This window comes from Pteronotus mesoamericanus, unplaced genomic scaffold (genome assembly GCF_021234165.1).
Source record: "Pteronotus mesoamericanus isolate MK-2021 breed Mesoamerican mustached bat unplaced genomic scaffold, CSHL_Meso_final contig_182, whole genome shotgun sequence".
Lineage (NCBI taxonomy): Eukaryota > Metazoa > Chordata > Mammalia > Chiroptera > Mormoopidae > Pteronotus > Pteronotus mesoamericanus.
In genome coordinates this window covers 29,511,677-29,532,875 of record NW_026555078.1, presented here as the reverse complement: position 1 = coordinate 29,532,875, position 21,199 = coordinate 29,511,677, and the positions used below count along the sequence as shown (strand labels likewise).

The window sequence follows — 21,199 nt, the reverse complement described above, 5'->3', positions numbered from 1 at the left end:
GATGGCTATTGCCTAGATAACCAGAAAACTCTGCCAAGGCAGGTGTTCCCAACACACCCTGGTGCCTGGTAAAGTGACTCTTCCTTCGAACCTGGATAGCAAGACGCTAAGACTGATTGGTCTGAGTTAACTTGAAAACACTAAATGAGGAGCAGAGATTCCTTCTTGACCAGTCCTTGGTGATTAATACATTCATATCTTAAAGGGGTCAACCTTAAAGTAAAGGAGGCTCTGTGACCTGTTGACTTTGTTTTGTTCTTAAAAGGAATTTGCTTTTGAGCCAAAATAACACGTTTCTTGCCTGTGACCCACACGTTTTGCAAACTTGGATTCCTTAGAATTCTTTTTTATTCCCCCTTTTTAAAGAAGATTTCATGTATTTATTTTTAGAGAGTGGGGAAGGGAAGTAGAGAGAGTGGGTGAGAAACATCAGTGTGTGGTTGCCTCTCACATGTCCCCAACTGAGGACCTGGCCTGCAACCCAGGCATGTGCCCTGACCATGAATTGAACCAGCGACCCTTTGGTCTGCAGGCTAGTGCTCAGACCACTGAGCCACACCAGCCAGGGCAGATTCCTTAGAATTCTTAATAAAAACATCTCTTTAAAAACAATTTTTTTTTGCAGATAAGCAATGACTGGTACTTTCTCTTATTATCCCAAACATGCTAATATGCTAATAAGTAGTGCTTGCAAAGAATTTGAATGACTGCGCTATTCAGCAGCTTTTTGGTTTAAACTAATTGCAAATAATGACTAGCAGCTTTGATGATGTAGTAGAAGGAATCCTTGAATACCTAATGATGTCACAGTCTGTTCATAAGTGGCTTTGTGAGTTGTTATAAGTCCCATGTTTTAATGGCAATACTGCACTGATTGTACAGGAATATGCAGCAATAGTGGGAAGGGTCCTTTTTTGGGGGAGAGGTGTTTCTTTCTTTCTTTTTCTTTTTTGGCAGGGAATTTCAGAGAAATAATAAAGACATAAAAGTTATATAGTTAGTATCTTTCAAGTCTCAAAATTTAAACTTCAGTTAAAAACTCACATAGTTCACAGTTATCAGCCTACACTGTAAGCAAATATCTGTGTGTGGACTGGGAGGTTTTGCTGTGGTGCGGTTTTTGTAATTCTGTTTACATTAAAAAGGACAAGGAGTGTGTTGCCTTGACAAGGTTCCATTCTTTTCTAAGAGCATAGCCCTTGCCATCCACCAGTCTCTTGAATTTGATGTCTGTCTTTTAGGTGAAAATACTAACTTTGCTGGTATTTGAGCAGGAGGGGTGACATTTCTCAGTCCTGTTGATAAGGGGCTCGAGATGTTATACGCAACCCCTCATTTCTCCCTTAAGACAGGAGGGCTTCAGAGCACTAAATACCAATGAGACTACCAGCGCTGAGAGAGTTTCTCACAGCAGCTCTGCACAGGCCTTTGTCTTCGCACAGTCTAGAAACGGCCTCAAGGTTCTGTGCTCTTTCTTTGCTGAGAGAAGCAAATACAAAAGGCAGGTTGCTGTTATCTGCTTAGGAGTGAAGGTCAAAGTAATATTTGGCATAAACACTGGCTGGAACATTAATATTAAACTGAAGTAGCTCCCAAAAATGTCTTTCATCTTATTCATGTCCTCAACTATAATGTCCTTGAGGATCTGGCAGTCATCCACATTCCATACGACCTCATTGTCTTGAACCTTGGTGGCGAGAAGAATGGCTCCCAGAACAATCTTTTCCAGTTAGTGGAACAAATGTCGATCTCGTTAAAAGCCTTTCTAAGTAAACCAAAGTTACTATTGCACACTCAGCTGTTAGCTGGGCGGCACTGAAAAGAGTACGAACAAATCTGTAAATAAATTTGTATTCAGTGTCATGGTTAAAGTGTTCCTCTGGAGCTGTTTCTCTTGAGTGGATGTGCTCTCTGGTCAAAAATATCCAAAGATCTGTTTGCGTCTCTGTTCTTTACGCTATGTTGCCTCAGTCACATATTTTACTGTGGTTCTAAGATTATGCTGGCTGACAGTGCTGCGATCTAGAAATTTCATTGAACATGAACTATACTTTTTAGTAAGGCACCCTAGAGATACATGGTTTAATAGTTGCTCTTCCTCTTTTCTTGCACATCCATGTGAGTTTTGCTCAGGAAAATTGTGCTTGTCTTCAGATGGTCAGAAGGCTTTGATTCCAGAACTAACTCTCCCGGTCCCGGACATGCTGCAGGCCCTCGTTGGCTTCAAAATCCATCTCCAGGCCCCAGGCAGCGGGAGGGGCCCTGCTGCCACTGTATCCCCGGCTACCACCTTGTAGACCCAGTGCGGGGAGTGCCATGTGCAGGCACACACTCGCCCACTGTTTGCCCGTCCCCTGAGCCACTACTGCCTCTTTTGAGTTGATGAGTCTAAAAAAACAATTCCTTTTAAAACACCATGATTTTTCTCATTTGTTTCCTTTAATTAGAAGACATGAACTTGGTACCGCGGTTGCCCAGGAGGGCTGATGTGGTGGAAGCAATAGGGTAGTTATTTTTCCTCAGCTGTGGGGACAGGACTGTGGTCCTTTGAGTAAGGACTGAGTGTAGCGAAGAAGCCTGTGTTCCTTAGAATTAAAGCTCAACTTTTCTGGCCAGCCTTTGGTTACTGAACGCTTGGGCCAAAGGGGCTTCTGCAGTGGTGGTAAAACTCTGGTCCCACTGTTGTTGGACTGTGAGCAAAGCTGCCTAATCATTGCCTGGCAACAGGCAATGGCTGCTGATGGCCCTTCACTGCCTCCTTCCCTGGTCTGACAGTCATACACACACACACACACACACATACACACACACACACACACACACACACACTTGATTTTTTTTTTTTTTGCAGAACATATTTATATAAAACAGGATTCCTTGAGCCAAGCTTTTACTTTGAATGGTTCTCAATGGGGAGATATTTCACAATGTTGGGAGGCATTTTTGGTTCTCACAGCTCCGAGTGGTGAGGTGGTGCTGCTGGTATCTAGAAAGGAGAGGCCAGGGATGCTGCTCACCACCGTACAACGCATAGAACAGCCCCATAACAAAGAATTATCCAACTCTGGATGTCAGTAGGGCTGAGGTTGAGAAACCCTAACATAAACAAGCGATAACTCTTAAAGGTAAAAATTAAAAAAAAAAACCAACTTAAGTTAAAAAAAACACACAACCCTTTTCCTAACATTCTTCCAATTCCTCCATGAAACACAAAGAGGCAGGTGAGACCCAATCTGGCTGCTAGCTATAGATGGGAATATTCTTCTTATTATCTGAATGAGGAAGAGTCTATTTCTAAGTCAGATGACAGTAGGTAAAGTTTTTCAAAGATAAATAGTTGATAGCTTCACAGTGCTACTTGCTTGACTTTTGTACAAGCTTTAAAAGAAGAGCATTTATATTGCCACGACTGTCGGCGTTAGTCATCCCGACAGCACTTCCTGGGAGGGGCGTGGCTGACATCAGCCTGCCAGGATCTTCTGACAAGTCCCAGACCATCCTCTGACCGTCAAGATGGGCTGATTTGCTTTCTGTTCAGTACAAATGGAACAAAGGGTCTAGAGCCAGGCAGTTATTAATTATTATGAATGCATCAGCACATATTGGTCAAAGGGGTAAAGGCTGTTGCACAATTTAACCAGACATTCTTGAGAAAGCTTGTGTAATGCTGTGGACTAATGTTCCTAATCTATACTGTGTGCTTTTTTTTTCCCCCTTTCCATTTGCTGGCCTCTTCAGTACATATCCAAGTGAGGATCTGGTAAGTAGATTAACTTAAACCCAAGAGAGAAACTATTACTGTTTGAGGCATTGCATTGCAAACAAGCATGAGATGGCTACAGCTTTTCCAGTTAATTTACAGTAAAAGTTGTATTCCAATGAGTTGATTGCATACAAATCAAGCGCATCAAATAATGTTCCTTGATGGTTTTCAAGTTGCTTCATTATCTTTCCACTGCAGCTTTTGTCCACAGCCCTCCAGGGTTAGTAGACAGACGACTTAATCAGATGCTTAAAAATAGTCACACCTACTTGGATGCTCCAAGAGGAAAAGTTGGTAAAAACATCTGTGGACAATCCAGTCCTTCGCTGACTTCCGGGAGGATTAACCACATGAGACAACCCTTATGAATCATGTTTATTCCTCATTTTAGGCATTATTTGTATCCAAGCTTTTCAAAGCCCAAATCCAAAAGATAAGTTTCTTTTCCTGAGTATTGTTAGTTAAATAACTATCGGGACCTTGGAGTTTAAGCTCATAAAAGCCAATAAGAAAATGCCCTTCTTAATCATTTTAAAATTGTAGATGATCTTTGGCTCCATTACAGCATTTGCATTTTGGGAAGAGAAGTCTATTAAATGTTTGCTTTTGCCTGTAAAATATAACTGAGCTTGGCTAACTGCTTGATTATTAAGACTGAATTCTCTCTGGGCAGACCTAAGCCTGTTTCAGTCTCTGACCCACGGTGAAGAAATGCAAATACACGTGCACTTACATGGAAAATCATTCCTGTACCAATGGATACATATGTGGAGTTGATTTCCCCTCCCCAGTCTCTAAGTAGATGCATCTTTTCTATTTCTCCTCCCCCTTTTCTCCTTCCTGTCTGTTTCCCACCATCTCTGCTAACCTATTGGCCCAACGTTGAGTGAATTCCTAGCTTTGCAAACAGACTCCCTTGCTGCTTCTAGTTGCAGAGGGATTTGTTCAGCCACATATTGACTCAGATGCAAACTGTCATGCTTTGAAGGATTTTGATTTGATATAAAAGATTTCTTAAACCCCATGGTACTTTGTGTCTTTGGGTTATCTTAGAAATTCCCACCTGGAACTTTTTACAACCTCAGTTATTTGAAAGCAAATGGAACAGTTTGTGTTGATTTAGGACATCGCTTCTCCAATTAACTACAAAAGGCCTGCATCTTAAGCCATAATACTTCAATCAAGAAAGATTTTCACAATTTGCACAGTTAGAACCATGTAATTTGGGCAGGTCATTTAACATCTGTGGGTCTGTTTCCTTATCTATAACATGAGAGAAATTGCATTAATTTGGGCGAGTCATTTAACCTCTGTGGGGTTGTTTCCTCTATGAGAGAAATTGTGCTAAGTGACCTTGAATGGTTCTTCAAGGTCTAAAATTATGTGATTCTATGATTTATTTTTCCATATGCATATTATCCTTCATTGAATTGAAGTTGAAGGTCTGTAGCACACACCAGAAATAAATAAAATCCAGTTTACAGACGAGGGGTAATATTTTAGCTTCCCACCACTTATTTGAATATAAACTACTTATGTACTTTTCTGAGGTGAGTTATTTTATCCATGATGTGGGGAAAGTATTGCCTATCTCAAAAGATTCCCCTTAGAATCAAGAGATATTTTAATTAATGAAATAAATTTAATTAAAGAGATGATTTTCAAGTGCCTAAAATAGTACCTGGCACTTAGTAGATATTCAGTGAATGTTATTTCCCTTCTCTTTTAGAGCATAATAAAAAAACTCTCTTAAGTGCTCTGATTTCTTCCAAGTTTTCAAATTATTCCTCATCAAATAGACATTGTTGTGGCTGCCCCTGTTTACTAAAGGTAGGGTAAGAGAGACAAGGTAAAATCCAGCCCAAAGGGTCTGTCTCTTACTACAGACACAACTTCCTCATCTGTGTCATTACGAGCCCTCAGCAGCAAAGCAACTTGAGATTTAACAGGAAAAAGCTATCAGCCAGAATGATGCCTGCCAAAAGCTCCATGTCAATAACCATTGACAAGAAGTGAAGCTTGATAAATATGTCTTCATTCCAAGAAATATGTGACAATGGCAGCTTTGTGTCTGGTGTGAAGGTCTTTTGGGGTCATTTTTCTGTTCAGCATCAATTTCTCTCCAGTATAGAAGTAATTGAAATGAAGCATCTATGAAGATTTTTTTTGGTATATTTTATTGATTATGTTATTACAGTTGTCCCACTTTTTTCCCCTTTGCCTACCTCCACCTCCAGCTGGTACCCTCTTTCCCTCCAGCAATTGCCCCTCTTAGTTCATGTCCATGGTTGTGCATATAAGTTCTTTGGCTTCTCCATTTCCTATACTATTCTAAACATCTCCCTCTCTATTTTGTATGTACCAATTATGCTTTTTAATCCCTGTAACTTTATTCCCATTCTCTCCCTCCCCGCTCCCAGCTGATAACCCTCCAAATGATCTCCATACCTATGATTCTGTTCCTGTTCTGATTGCTTGCTTAGTTAGATTTTTTTGTTGTTGTTATTGTTTTTTAGATTCAGTTGTGGATAGTTGCAAATTTGTTGCCTTTTTAATATTCATAATTTTGATCTTTTTTTAAAATAAGTCCTTTTAACATTTCATGTAATAATGGCTTGGTGATGATGAACTCCTTCAGTGTTACCTTGTCTGGGAAGCACTTCATCTGCCCTTCTATCCTAAATGATAGCTTTGCTGGATAGAGTAATATATAGGTTGTAGGTCCTTGCTTTTCATCACTTGAATACTTCTTGCCAGTCTCTTCTTGCTTGCAAAGTTTGAGAAATCAGCTGATGGTCTTATGGGTACTCCTTTATAGGTAACTGTCTGCTTCTCTCTTGCTGTTTTTAAGATTATTTCTTTAGCTTTAACCTTTGGCATTTTAATTATGTGTCTTGGTGTGGTCCTCTTTGGGTCTAACTTGTTTGAAACTCTGTGTTTCCTGGATTTGTATGTCTATTTACTTTGCAAAATTAGGGAGTTTTCCTTCATTATTTTTTCAAATAAGTTTTCAATTTCTTGCTCTTCCTCTTCTTTTTCTGTTATCCCTATGATTTGGATGTTAGTACATTTGAAGATGTCCCAGAGTCTTCATATACTACCCTCATTTTTTAAAATTCTTGTTTCTTCTTTCTGTTCTGGTTGAATGTTTATTTCTTTATGTTCCAAATCATTTATTTGAATGCTGGCTTCCTTCCCTTCACTGTTGGTTCTCTGTAGGTTTTTCTTTATTTAACTTAGTGTAACCTTCATTTCTTCCTTTATGTTGTTGCCATACTCAATGAGTTCCTTGAGCATCCTGATCACTAGAGTTTTGAACTCTACATCTGATAGGTTGGCTATCTTCATTTCTTTTAGTGTGATTTCTGGGTTTTTTTTTTTCTATCCTTTCATTTGAGCCATATTTCCTTGTCTCCTTAATTTGGCAGCCTCCCTGTGTTTGTTTCTGTGTATTAGGTAGAGCTGCTTTGACTCCCTGTAGAAGACACCCATCTCGATAAATGTGGCTTCTTTAAATCCTTGGTTGTTGGATTTCCATACAGTTCGATTTACTGACAGTTTTGGGTGTTGTTTTGAGATTTAGTTGTAATTCCTTTTGTAGTTGCACAAGGAGGCAAAGCACGTCTACCTACATTTCCATCTTTTAAGAATTTTATAGATAGCAACACTGACTTGTTTTTAACCAGGAAAACAGTGAGAACTAAGAACTAAGAATCCTTACCTTCCTGCTGACGATGAACCTAACATTCTTCATGCTGGTCAAACATAGCTCAGATTTATTTTGGCCAAAGAAAACTCTATTTAGACTCTCTTATGCTGTTGGAATTGTAGGATTCCAGAGCTGAAAGAGAACTCAGAACTGATGGTGTGAATCCTCTTCCTTCCCCTTCTTGCAAGTGAATGAAATGAGCATAACTACGCTGTTAGTGTAGCAGTCAGGGCCCAACCTAGAGGATGGTGTCCGAGGGTGAGTCAGACTCTTCATCCTTTCAGGTGAGTCAAGAGACAGGAACAGTAGTCAACCTCCTAACAGATGGGGCTGAAAGAGAGGCTGGGGATAGAGTCAAGTGAGGGGAACAAACTGAGCTAGAAGAAAAGGAAGGAGGGTCCTGACCCATTGCTCCAAAGAGTAGACATGTTTGTACCTTACAGTTGGCAGGTGCCTGGGGTGCCAGCTTGAAAATTCAGGCAGATGATAAAGTCCAACCTCATCATTTTTTGAAGAGATACCTGCTGCCCAGAGAAGCTAAGAGATAACGCCAACATTGACACTGCTTGTTGGTGGCAGATAGACCTCGCTCTGGGATCTCCAGATTTCTTGTTTATCTCTCTTTCCATGACTTATTTTTTGCTTTGTTATTTAGTTCATGAACCTCCATGTATACTTGAAACATTGTGCTTATTACAGCGATTTTCTGTTTTGTTTACATTTCTTGTTTAAGGTGAGTAGAGGGTGATTTTCTGTTCAGGGTAGCCTATTTCTTATTGCAAGACAAAGTTGTAGTTACACTATGTACGTTCAGTAACCTCCCTATCAGCAGTGGATTCTTCACACAGCATGGCATTCATAAAGATGGAGAGTGAATTTAGAAATCGCAGAATAAGATATCTTCTTTCTTACAGTGTTCCACTGTTCTTTCTCTATGAGTTAAAGGAGGGTTTTATTTTGCTTTTTGCCTTATACTTCTCTAAGATCAAGGATAAGTTATATAAAATTTAAAAAATCTAATTAGAATATTTTCCTTAAATAATTTATATTAATGACATTGTTTTATTAATGCCAATTTATAACTTTATATTTTAAAATAATTAGTCCAGAGGAGTCTGATTACATGTGGCGGAATTTATATATCCTCATATCTTCAAGATAAAACTAAAGAACAAAGAATATGGGGGAAGCAGCATCACCATATAAGAGATGACCATAAAATTTGGAAATTAGAAGCAGTTGAATGAGCAGGAACTGACTTAGCAGAGTCTAGAACACTGAATTGCTAGGTGAGCAGATGGAGAATCCAACAAGCAGCACCCTAACTTGTGCTGCAGAACCCCCGAAAGGCTAGAAAATTGGTAGCACCCGCTACCTCTGAAGACAAAGAGCAGAAAACAGATTGGCTGCATCTTTAGCAGCTCTCCCCCAATACCTCTTGGTTAGTAAGAGCTGATAAGTTTCCAGTTTTCCTTTTTTAAATTCACAGTGATTTACTTTGCATATTATGTCGGACTGTGTCTCCACACACAGAGTGAATTGGGCAGAAATTGGATTTAAAAATGCTTATTTTGGAATTAGTTTAATTTAGCAAACATCTGAGTGTCTACCGTGCTGAGCTGATACAAAATGACTAAGCCCCAAATTCCTTCCCTCTGAGTCTCAGAGTCTAACTGGGGAGACAGACAGTCCAGCTAATTATAAACATGGAGAATGTGCATAAGGGCTGTGAGAGAGGCATGAGCTACCTTCTATAGGATCACAGAGAGGGGAGCCCCTAGTTAAGCCTGGGGGAGGCACAGGAGGGCTCAGAGAGAAGGGGTGTTGGGCTGCATCATGAAGTATGTGATTGGGGAGGAAGAGGCTTTTAAGGACAAAGACCTGGGGGCTTCTAAAGGATGTTCCTGGAAATACAGAGTTGTCAGCTATTGCGACTAACAAGCAGCATGAGACACACTTTACAGAAAAAAAGTACAAGGAAGGCTTATATTGTGAAAGAGATATAGAAATTTATCATACTGGACCTAGAGATGAGAAAAGGTTTGGTGTTTAGCTTCTTTCTCAGGCCATTCCTCTAACAGCCTCACACTGTCTGAATGTAAAGCTCCAGAGGAACGCAAGGAATTTTGTTTTCTGTTAGTGGGTCGTCCTTGCTATTATCGTTTAGTCCGGGGACTTAAAGGGATCTCCCAGGATGAGCAGGCTGTCGCAGATAACCTTGTCTGGAAGTGTCATTCTTTGGATATCCAGGAATTCATCTGAGGGTGAGTCCACTGATAGAGCTGTCAGACATCACCAAAGCCCTGAGGGAGATATCATGGGGCCCATGGGGCTAAGTGAGAGGAACTCAGTGGGCAGTCAGATTGGTCCTAACCTCCAGGCTGATTGACCCTGTGTAGCAGAGAACAGTAATAAGAAGACAGTGGACTGATGGAGCCCCGTGATCTGTTGTAGTGACTCCTGGAAATCGAGGACCATGGTTTACATAGCTTGGTTTCCCCAGAGCCCAGGTTGGTAACCTGCCAACTAGGAATAGTAGGAGTTAGTCATGACTTCACCTGTTCTACTAACTTAGCCACTCCATAGTGACTGACTAATTAGTTCAATAAATAATTATTTGAATAATTCGCATGTGCCAGGCACGGTTATGACTCATTCTCACCTCTAGAAAGCACACCAGCCTCCCTGGGCCCTGTGGGTTTTGCAAGGATGAGCCCATTCCTGAACTGGTGTTGCTAAAAGGCCCCTGAATGCTGGATAGCACAGACTTAAGTCACCATATTATGTTTTTCAGATTTTACGTTTTAAAAATTTATTATTTGACCATTAAGTTCTGAATTTTACTGGCTATTTATAAAGATTTATGTTCTACTTCTTTACCTAACCATTGGAGTTGTAAGAGTTGTTTCATAAGCATCATAATGGACTGGTCTGGATTAAGCATCCATTTGAAAAGTTTCTACTATTTGCTGCCAATCTAGAACTTAACAATTGCAAGGTTTATTTTGAAATCACAGCAGTGAAATTGTATGGCCTTCAGTGTCCATGAGGGAACAGATTTTCCCCCTCATTCCGGACCACAATTTATTATTGTTTAAGTCAATGCAGGACTCTTTGCATACCAGCCTGTACTTTGGGTCATACAGACGTAACCTCAGAACAAAATCACTTTGTTCAATGAAAAACAGGGCCCCTCCAGTCCTCTGGACCCCTTTCCATGTATTCCATAAGAAAAAAAGTTTATTTGACTGTGTGATAACCTCAAGCATAATTCCTCATAGAAGTAGACCTGACAAATGCCTTTCCCACCCAGCCGTGGCGGGCAAGTTAATGCCAGCTGCAGCTTTAACTCCTGCGGGGCAGGTAGACGGTACTTCAAAACAGTGGCCTACGAGGGTGGACACAAATTCCTAACAGAATTGTAGCAATGTAAAAATTCTTACAGTGTTCAAAGTTCTTTTATGTACACTCTCGATTTTATCTTTTCAAAAGTTCTGAGTCTTTCCTGATAATATGCTATGAAAAGCATTTTCTGGGATTACGGAAATGACTTTAGTTTTAGTTTTCCTAAAGCAAGGCGGTTAGTAGATGCGCAGGCTTTGAAAGTTTCTGGCACATCTGCAGTTTACCTCCGCTTTTGAGACGACGTTTTTCCAATAGCCCCATATTTTTGGTGTCGTCTTAGAGATGGAGGTGCTGATCCTTAAGGGGACACTTATGTGAATTTGAGTCCACCCTAGTATAATATTTTGTAATCTTGCTCAGTTAAAGGTATCTAAGATACTTAGGTGTAATGGGAAAACTCTTCAGTGTGTCTCTCCTTTACACTCACACAACTATACTCACAAAACTTCTGATACCAGATATGTTGATTTTTTTCCACACCAAGCGATTGTTTGCAACACCAGCTGGGTGTCCTATCATTGAATTCAATTCTGACATTAACTGGAGTTAGTGCAAGACCCCACAGGTTAAGGGCTCAGTTTCATGAGACTGTCCCCCAACTTCAGATGCCAGTGGCAAGTAATAGGTCTCCAGGTTACCCACAACTTCTCTCTGACTTGGCTTCAAGTTCGGGGTTCCCATGTTCCCTTCCTTGGATTCTATCATTGGCTAGAAGAGCCCACAGAACTCCGGGAAACATTTACTTATGTTTGTAAGTTTGTTGCATCATAGAGGGTACCAAGAGCCAGATGAAGAAGTGCATAAGGGGAAATGTGGAAGGGCTCTGACCAGGAGCTTCCGTCCCTGTGGAGTTGCAGTGTGCCACGCTCCTCGTCCGTGGATGTGTTCACGAACCCAAAGTTCTCTGAACTTTGTACTTTGGGATTTTTGTGGAGGCTTCATCACATGGGCAAGACTGATCATTAATTCTTATTTTCAGCCCCTCTTGCCTCTCTGGAAAATGGGGCAGGGTAGGTGGAGCGGGACTTAAATTTCCAGGTTTCTAATGACAGCTTGATCTTTCTGGTGACCACCCCCCATCTAGGAGCCCAGTAAGAGTCACCTTATTGGAACAAAAGACACTCCTATCACCCAGGAAATTCCAAGGGATTTAGGAGTGCTGGGTTGGGAACCAGGGTCAAAACCAAATATTAGAACAAAAGATGTTCCTAGTGCTCTTATCACATAGGAAATTACAAGGGTTTTGAGAGCTCTGTTCCAGAAGCTGGGGGCAGAGAACAAGAAATATTTCTTATGTTCCACATAGGAGAGATGATTTTATTATTTAAGCTATTTGAACTTTGTAGCTTGGAAGCTCCAGGGCTCTCTATATGTCTACTGTTTTGGATCTAGTAACCTTTGGGGCTGAGAAGCCAAGTATAGGAATAGTGCTTTATAAAATTGCAATAAGGCACCGCTTGCTCCCTGCTTCTCTACCTCTGGTATGATTATCAGTCACCCAAGGCCCTTATGGTCTGGTTTGCCTGGTCACTATGTGTTATTATCCCCATTATTCAGGACCTGTGTGTAGTGGGCACAAAGTGTTATATTTGTCCAGCATATCCTTTTTGTCTGAGAATAGCACTCCCCACCTCTCCTAAATTTTTTGAGAACTTCTCCTTCCCTTAGGCTCACCACGGGGTCCCAGTGAAAGCTGCTGTAATCTCTATGTGCAGGTACCATGGCCCCCATGGCCCCCATGGCCACAGCTGATGAGCCCACAGTTGGCATTGACTGAGTCTGGGCCAATCAGAGCGCTTCCCTGGGAATTTTTAAACTTTGAAAGAAGAGAGCTAATCTCTCTTTGGAGGTTCCAGTGTTGGGTCATAAAGCTCAGGAGAGCTCTTGAACCTTTGTTTCCTGCCATGTAGAGGAGACTGCTATGCAGTGAGAAATGGGGCTGGTATGTAGAGAGAAGCAGAAATGAAAGAGGGAATCAGGATTTGTGTTTCTGGTTCCAAGTGCTCCCAAGCAAAGCTGGATTCTTACCTTTCTCTCAGTTTGGTCCTTCAACTCTTCCTTAGATTTTGTGAACTAATAAATCCCCCTTTTAATTCTACCAGTTCAAATAAGATTTCTTTCACTTGGAACCAAAGTGCGTCTGATGCTCCCTCTTCCCCAAACCATTCATTCCTTCCAGCATTTGAAAGATACCTATCTTGCAACTCATCTTTTCTGTGCCCAAAACATCAACTATCTAATTTGATTAAATAACCAGTTACTGTAGTTTAGTGGAAACATAGGTAAGCTCCCTGGAGGTTCTGGGAAAGCTTCTCTGCTTTGTTATCTTATAAATTATTGACACTAAGGTGGGATTTTCAGGCTTGGCAGAGGGTTGTTAAGAGGCCTGGTGATGTGCCTCAAATCACACAAAGCCAGTATAATGGGGCCCTGCCATTGTATCAACACTTCCTGCTCTTGGTTGACTTGGCGTACTTTGCTGACTAAAGTATTGAAGAAAGGAGAACCTGAACGAATGAGTCTGATTTAGTTTTGCTAAACTGTATGGTTTATACCAATACAATATCTTGATAATATCTGGATCAGACTTTAAGGAGTTCTGTCTGTTCTACCTGGTGACTTTCTTCCTCAGACTTGCTTACCTTTTTCTCTACCTGGACGTTGTAACTTTCAGGTTTATCTAACTTTCTGGGAATAAACACATTAATGCCTCACATAAAAGAAAGTTGTGGCAGGAGTGAATTGGATAGAAAAGAAAGAAAATGTAGAATTTGAAAAAGACAAAAAGAATAGAGAAGAAACTCAGCACAAGAGATGGAAAAAATGAGTTAAAGAGTGATAAGCATCTTCTTGGCTGGTGTGGTTCAGTGAATTGAGCGCCAGCCTGTGAACCAAAGGGTCACTGGTTCAATTCCCAGTGAGGGCCCATGTCTGGGAATTGTTTCAGGCCAGGTCCCCAGTAGGGGGCGCACAAGAGGCAACCGCACATTGATGTTTCTCTCCCTTTCTCCCACTCTTCCTCTCTGTCTAAAAATAAATAATAAATCTTTTTAAAAAAAGAGTGATAAGTATCATGAAGCAGGAGAAAGGTTAGAAAGAGATCAGTGTAACCAAAAAAGGAAATGAAATAAGGAGCTTGAATCCTCTTCATGGATTTTGAAAGAAATGGAGAGCTTCTCATGCTTTCAGAAGAGAAAAAAGTCAGAAGTAACAGCAAAGTTTCAACCCACGGTTTCCTGTCCATCTGGAGTGAGTTGTTAGCTAAGGAATGGATGCCAGCAGTATTAGCCTAGTAGAATTTCCCACCCAGTTGCAGTGCAGGTTGGTTCCGATTTGGCTCTGGACATGATATTCTGAGCCAGAGTAAGTGCTCTTCAGTTTGGGACTGGATCCAGTTTCACCTGGATCCTTTGATCTAAAATGATGCTGCTGGGAACAGCCAGATATCCCCAAAGGACCATTCCCTGACCTTTCCTGCTGGAAATGGCTTGAAGACAGGGACTCCTGTAGCCCCTTGGCAAGCTTCCTCCTTGACTTAGAACTCTGGGCATGCGTCTGCCCGTCTCTCTGGAAACAGCTCCTAGGTTAGGTTTGGAGTGAATGAGCAATGTATTGTCCCCAGAAGGTGAAATATCTGTCTTGCAATCTCATTTTGCTCCTTTGTTTTCCTTTCTTTTCCATCTAGTATTGGTTAGATGAGTTGTTTTCTTACATTTTCATTAACTAATGCCTCCACCGGCTTATAAAGCACAAAGAATCAGCTGATTCATCTAGAAGACAGCTTCGTGCTCCTTACACACTGTGGATTCAGCATAAATACTGTTTAATCCTGTCACCTCCCAGACAAAGTCAGCCTTTCAGTTCTTGCTTTAAGGGTGAGCAAGAACAATATGAGTGTGTTTCAGTGGTTTCAGAATACTTGGGAGCAAGAATGTTACAAGGCATGGAATATACAAAACCTTTGCCAGCCAATATGTTTGATAGATGATAAATGTGTTTGTACAATAAATCCACGCTTGGGCAGAGGCCCATTATCAACAGCTGCAAAGCTTAAAGAGCATATCCTGCAGGGATATCTTTCACAAACACAAAAACACATGAATACCAGCGTTGTTTCAGATGGACTCTGTCACCATTAAAAAAATCACTTTTCAGAGATAAAATGTCACCAAGAGAATTTCATTGCTTCAAGAATGACCTTAGCTATGTTATTTGTGGATGTGAATGGGCGATGAAGCCTTTTCCTAATGTGCCCCTTTCTTGAGCTGGAAATCAAGTGGAGCCAAGATGGTGGAGTGGATTTGTTTGTTTTGTGTTGTGACAGAGCAGCATGAGGATCCCAACTGCTTAAACAGCTGTGTCATAAATAACCCACACAGAACAGATGCAGTGTGGGTGGGTGGATGAGGTGGGGGCCGCAGGATGCATTTGCAAATGGAATGGTTAGTCACATGAAACCCTTTATAAATATTGAAAGATAACTAAAATCACCCACACATTTTTTTTTTTAAAGACAGAGTTGGAAAGTTAGATCCAAGGCTTAATGTTAATGGAATGTCCAGTGTTCACGGATTTAGTATTTTAGTGAATCTGCATTCCATTTTATACAGTCCTCCACGCCGGAGACTGGAGGAGGAGTGTTCTGTCTCCTGCACCCTCCACATTCAGTCAGTCCTCAGGCCCATCATTTCTGTCACCTGGACACCTATGGAGTGTAGCCCCACCTCTTTTTTCTTTACTTTTATTTAGCTAGAATTGACACATGACATTGTATTTGTTTGAGGTGTACAACATAATGATTTGAAACATGTATCTGTTGTAAAATAATCACTACAGTAAGTTAACATCACCACCTCACAGTTACACTTTTTTTTTAACTTGTGATGAGAACTTTTAAGATCTTCTCTCTTAGCAGCTTTCAAATGTACAATTTAATACTGTTCACTACAGTCACCATGATGTACACTAGATCCCCAGAACTTATTTATCTAATAACAGGAAGTTTGTACCTTTTGATCACATTCACCCATTTCCCCAACTCCCTTTTCCCCTGCCTCTGGCAACCACCAATCTGTTCTCTGTTTCTGTAATTTATTTAATTTTTTTAGATTCCCCATAAAAGTGAGATCTACAAAATTTGTCTTTCTGTCTCTGCTATTTCACGTAGCATAATACCCTCAAGGTCCACCCATGTTGTTGCAAATGGCAGAATTTCCTTCTTTTTTATTAGCCTCGCTTCTTAATGTCCATGGCCAATGACCTTGGTTCAGGTTATATAAAATATTCTTGACTGAGATTCCACTCCATTCTCATAGCCCTTATTGCACCCATTTAATACTCTGTTGCTGCTCAAAGAGATCAAACCTTGGCTAAATATATCTATCTCAGTGCTCCCCATCTGTTCATGAAAAATAAAAATCTAAATTCCTGTGTATGTCCTATAAAGCCCCACGTGATTAACCTACTTTATAGTCTCAGTTATTGCAACCTCTCACAGGCACATTCGTACAAAACTTCTTTGACTCTCCTAGAAAAGATCAGACTTTTTGCCTGTCTACTGCATGTGTGCATAGTGTCCTCTTCAGTTTGGTTGGCCTCTCTACTCTCATCCCAGCCTTCTTTGGACTATCAAACTCCTACTCTTCCTTTACAACTTATTCCCAAAGTTGTTCCAGTCTCCTCTATTTAGCATTTCTTGATTATACCTACTGAATTTGCATAGCAAAATGGATGCTTATTAACTTTGCCATTCAGCACTTGCATACCCTTCTTGAGGACACATTTTTTTGTTTGATGACACCCCTTTCCCATTCTCAGTCCATGGGTTTCATGTGAGGCTGACTTCATCCCTGGACCTGAGGGAGTGGAGCAGGCGACTTAGGTGGAACCGATCTGAGCAGTTCATTCCCTTGGCCACAGCCATTGCTCGGGCATGAGCACATGATCAAAAGTGGACCAAAGTCAAATGAAATTCAATATGGCACTGCTGTTTGACCAACTGGGGAAACAGACTTTTGTCGAAGTAGGGGTTGTGAAGATAGGAACCTGAAACTGCTAGAAACCATCCTGTGGAATCAAAGATTGGAGCTTATCTAGAGGAAGAAGTACTGGAAGGAATAGCCCAGAAACATTGTTTGTGACTGTACCAAGCTCCTCCAGTAGGCAAGATCCAACACGGACTCCTCAGTGTTGCAAGTCCATAAAATACTCCTTTTCTTCTCCTGCTTAAGCCAGTTTGGGTTAGGTTTTTTTAACTACTTGTAACAAAAAGAACCTCAATTAATGCTTCAATTTTTCCCTCTGCTCAATGGCACCTTTTATACCCTTATTTTTTGCCCTTGCCCTACTGTGAAGAACTGACTAAAACATAAAGTCTGGGTGAAGATGAAACATCTAGGACTTTTCGCCTAAGGGAGGCATGGAAGTCAACCACGAGGGTCTCCCCTCAGTGCTACTGACTGAGCACATTCTTTATCGGGCACAGAACTGTATACCTGGAGGCAGAATGGATAAAAACTAGAGAAAGCAAAAGTAGAAGGAAGTAGGGCAAGGAGACATGTGGTTTCCTTACTAAATGGGGGAAGGTGGAATTATTTCTGGTTCTTTGCCTCTGTTCAGGTACAAAGTAAAAGAAGGGTTGAGGTGAGGAGGGAAGGGGCATGAAGGAGGAGTGTGAAGATTTCTCCTTCAGCTACTCACAATAGTGACGACTGGGAAGATATTGTCCTTCTGTTGATATTTGCAAAAAATATGGTGGCGGGAGTCAGACTTGACCTGCCTTAGTCATGGTTCGCATAGAAATCGATCGTGAGCATAGGCATTTTCACAGCTTTCACAAGGAGAGTCTTGACTAAGGCAATATAATTTCCTAAAGTGACAGTCTAGATTCTAGGGATTGACTTAATAGGTCATTTTAAGAACAATAGCTTAGTCGTCATGATGAGGTGCAAGAGGGTGCTGATGGCCCTCTTCCAATATTTGATTTGCTCCAGATGCCCTCAGGAGCTCTGTTTGATAGTCTTTACTCAGACTAAGCCCAGAATTTTTTAATTTGGGAATTATGAGTTTGGATAGTATACTCCACAGATCATATGGTAGATGCTGGAATAATAGCACATGAAGAGGAAGTATGTTATTTCAAAACTCCCTTGGATTAAAGAAGAGGCCAAAAACTCTTAGATGTCATTGCTAAAATATCCAATTAATGTTCCTTATTGTGGAAGGAAGAGGTACTATAGTTAATAACAAAGACTCCACAGTTAGCTAGTCAAACACACACATGGAATCAGAAACACTTCTAATTGACTATATCAGATCCAAGTGCTATATTCTATTTCCTTCCAAGTCTTCAGGGTGCTGGAAACTGGAAAATTCATAGTTTTAAGTACTTGGGACACATCCTGTGCTCAGCCATGTGGATAACTATGATTCTCTCTTTTACTCCCTCTCCTCATCACCTCTCTTTCTATTTTCTTGCCTTTCAGCTCCTCAGTGCTCTGTCCCCTTATTCTACCTTTCCACCCACCTCTTCTTGTCTTAATTTTGTGTCCAGCTTCTGGGGAGGGTTATTTGTTATTCTCTACTTTCCTGGGGGTGGGAGCAGGAATGAGGTGGGAGCTTTGGGTCCTAAATGCAGAGGTGGGATGGGAAATGTTTTGTCTGATGTTAAGCTTAGGGTAGAGGATTGAAATAATTGGATTGCAGATATTTATTTTCTGCTAGCACTTTCTCTTCTTAGATTAAAAGAATTTTTTTCCTCCTCAGCCTTGAGTTACCTTACAGAAACACCTTGTTTTGAGTGGGTACCAGGACTTAAGGGCAAGTATGGGAAAGAAGTGTTACATGAGAAAGGTAACTGCACAGAGAAGAGGGTCATCGCGCCTCTGAGATCTAGGGCAGGAGACGCCCAGATAGTCTCTTAGGCTTTTACTTGGCCACGGGGCATTTGCCACGTTTCATAGCTTTCGGATTAAATGTCCTAAACTGAGAAATCAAGGCAGCCATAGCATGTTTTCTTGGCTTCCCCTAGGAAAAGGAGTCATGGCCTGCGCAGGGATAGCAAGAGCATCCATCTCAAAGCAGATGGAGCCCTTGCACAACTGTCTCCTTGACTTCACTTAGGGCAGCTCTAGCTAAGTACATAATACTTTTCCCATTGTATTTAAATTATTTATTTACTTATTTATCTCTTCCTGTTAGACTGTAGGCCCCCAGAGGTCTGCCTTTTCACCTTTAAGTCCCCCTTGCCCAGCATGGTGCCTGAGGCATCACTGGTGCTTATATCTGTTGACTAAAAGGGTGAAGTAACCACATGGTAGAGAACAGCAGGAATGTTTATTTGAAAATTTTAGAAGGAATTTGGGGAATTTTTTTTTGGCTATATTCATATGTGGAACATCTTTACTGACAAAACTTTGTTTTTAAGGAAGCAATGATGAAAAATAAATATGAAGAGGTTGAATAAGCTAAAAAAAATATTCACCGTTGACCATATTTCTCAAAATGTGACCTACAGACCACCAGCTACTTCCTGAAAGCGTGGTTGTGGTCCACATCGCTGCTTTTTTCCTCTCATTCCATCTGTCCCTCCGCCCAAATATTACCCTATAAGGTATTAAATTAATTTGTTCTTGCTTTAAATCAAATAGATCATGTTGAAAATTTTTAAAAAAATTTATTTATTTTTCGAGAAAGGGTTTGAAAGGAGGGAGAAAGAGAGGGAGAGAAATATCAGTGTGCGAGAGATGAATCGATTGATTGCCTCTCACATGCCCCCAACTGGGGACCTGGCCTATGGCCCAGGCATCTGCCCTGATTGGGAATCATACTGGTAACTTTTGGTTGACAGGCCAGCACTCAGTCCATGGAGCCACACCAGCCAGGGCCATGCTGAATTTTTAGTCATCAGTTTTAGAGGGAGGAACTGAGACCATCGAAGTGCAGTGCCTTGCCCTAATGCCTAGTGAATCCCTGGTCTCGGACCTTCACACCTTACTGTTTTCACTGCTCCCCCAAACCCTGTTTTAAACATCCTGTTTAAGATTGGGCTGAGCGCCCTCCCCTGACCCATTTTGTAGCATTTGTAAGAAACAGCCGTGAAAAAGATGTGCAGATATATGAGTGTGTTTTCTGAAAAACTAATGTAACTCAAGGATTTTTCTTTTCTGTATTTTATTAATATGGTCACCACAAATACCCATCTGTATCAATGGATAGTTATTTTGCAAAGACGAAATAGTATATCTTCAGAAATACCAGCTATTTATAAATTTTACCCAGAAAAATTAGAAAATGGATGAGATGTATATGTTGTGTGTGTGTGTGTGTGTGTGTGTGTATTTACATACACATATTTGTTTCCTTTTTGGTTTGTTCTTGGTGGGTGATAGAATTATTTTGCTTGGCAAATTATGGAATAATTGCTCAATAAGCTTACAAATGGAGAAGTTAAAGTGGAAAAGGATTCATTCCTAGGCATACAAATTTTGCTTTAAGTAACCATGGACTTAAGCCTGATATTTTTAAGGATTAGTAATGACCAAAATGTGTCTCATCTGCTGAATGGTTGCCAAACACACGTTAACATTGGGAGAAGGATTCCCTTTATACCTTTTCCTCTTTTCTCTCCTCTTCTCCCCCTCTCTTCCTCTTCTCTCCTTTTCTCTTGTTTTCTTTTCAACAATACCTCATACTCTAAGAACAAACACCTATCTGAGTCTTTGTCTGGAGTAACATCTTGTCCTTACTGTTATTTGGGGACCCCTTTGTGGCCCAGGCAGCTAGGCTGCCTCATGCCTGGAAGGCTGCCCTAAGGCACTCGTGCTTCGGATAAGCTGAGGTTACCACAGGCCTGCGAGAGAAGCATTGGGATGTTTCTATTTTATATTCTCAGTGACTGTGGGGTCGAGTCTAACGGGTGGAATGAGGAATGATTTTTGGCCGGAGACAGAAAGGTAGTGGAGGGGATAAGAAAAACTTCACTGATGACAATGCTAAGATGGAGGCAGAATTTTACATTTGCAATCAATCAGCATTCTTTTAAAAAGTTTTAATAACTTGAGAAAGTAATGTGTAACCTCAAGAAGCTAACAGTATCACTCTCTTCTGTTGGTTTTATGTTTTCCTGGACAAGAGTTTCAATAAAATGTATGTACCATTGACCTTCCTCCATGGGTGTCTGGAAGAAAACAAAGGAATCATAAAAGAGTTTTTCTATCCTTGCATAAAAAGTGCCATAATACTACAAAGTGCTGCTCTGTTTTGTAATGGGAACCCTGAAGTAATAGAAGCTTTATGATGCGATTTCTTGGAATTTTTAATGC

The 21,199-nt window shown here is 40.8% G+C and overlaps 1 pseudogene; it reads right to left on the bottom strand.

Moving 5' to 3' along the window:
• Positions 1–1,343: 1,343 nt before the first annotated feature.
• The window catches only part of LOC129065675 (cyclin-Y-like protein 1), a 35,150-nt pseudogene continuing 15,294 nt past the window's right edge, over positions 1,344–21,199 (bottom strand).